This window comes from Olea europaea, chromosome 9, assembly GCF_002742605.1.
Source record: "Olea europaea var. sylvestris chromosome 9, O_europaea_v1, whole genome shotgun sequence".
Classification (NCBI taxonomy): Eukaryota; Viridiplantae; Streptophyta; class Magnoliopsida; order Lamiales; family Oleaceae; genus Olea; species Olea europaea.
The window spans coordinates 5494412-5495710 of record NC_036245.1 but is presented as its reverse complement, the minus strand read 5'-3'; positions in this window follow the sequence as shown (position 1 = coordinate 5495710).

The following is a 1299-nucleotide window of genomic DNA, read 5'->3' as shown; positions in this document are numbered from 1 at the left end:
CCCATGCTTAGTTACCTGAAAAGGGCAAAACTTAAGGGTTAGAAAATTTCAATAAGCATATACGTGTTTATAAATTTATAATCACATGACTTTTGAAATCATAGAACTTGCATAAAGGAGACACAAAAATTATACCTAACTTAGGTGGTATGAATTTTACGTGCGTACCACTACTAAACTTCGATCTGAAACTTAGAACATACATATGGACCCATAAACATATTTTTCAAAAGTGCAGCATAACTAACAGTGCATATATACTTACAGTTGTGTTGGAAAAATAAAGGAAATTAAAGAAATTGGCTTGTTTGATTTCCACGCCTAAGTTTTCTTGAGTAAATTTTTGTAATGTGAAATATATATGTGTGAAAGATGGGTAGTGAGAGAGAAGAGAAAGAAGTGGGGTGTGAATTTCTTGAAAATCATGCACCTATTTATAGTATACTGATAAAGCAGGGGATAAAGATCATAATTTATTCAGATAAGTTTAAATCCTTAAAGATAATAAAATCCAACATAATTTCTGATAAAGTTGAATACTTAAGATAATCTTGATATTTAATAGAATTTGTGATAATCTTTAATATTTAAAAATAATCATAATATCCAATAGAATTTGGATAATGCTGAATATTTAAAAATAATCATAATATTAACAGAATTTATTTATTTGATTTTATCACAATATCTGAGAGGTTATATCACTTTGGGATTCAATATTTACACATTCCTAAAATATTAGCCCTTAATCAATTAGGTCCCTGAACTATCCTATCTACGTGATAAGGTCCTAATGAATAAAACAGATACATGTATTTATCCCTTGCTCGAATCTATTAGTCCTCTTCGCCTCAGTATCAACCAGATGGTGAGCATACTTCAATAGCTGGTCAAACTTTCGTTTGTAATCCGTGAGCGACATGTTGCCTTAATTAAGGTGTAAGAACTCCATCTTCTTCCGGTCTCTCAAAGCCTGTCGAAAGTACTTCTCCATCAGTTCTTCCTTGATTTGGTTCCGAGCCAAGACAAGCTGCTCTTCTCCAGTCTTTGTTTATGACATCGACTCCCACCAGTGGCCAACATCTTCCATAAACATATACTATGTGCATTGGACCTTTTTTGCATCATTACAAGCCAATAGCTGAAAGATAGCTTACACAGCCATTCCTCTGTTGTTAGTGGCCCGGATGAGCCATCGAACATGGTGGATTTATGCCTTCAGAACTGCTCAATCATCAATGCATGGATGATGGCAGTAGGAGGTGATGGCTAAGGAGGTAGTGTCTAGCTCTGTCCAGC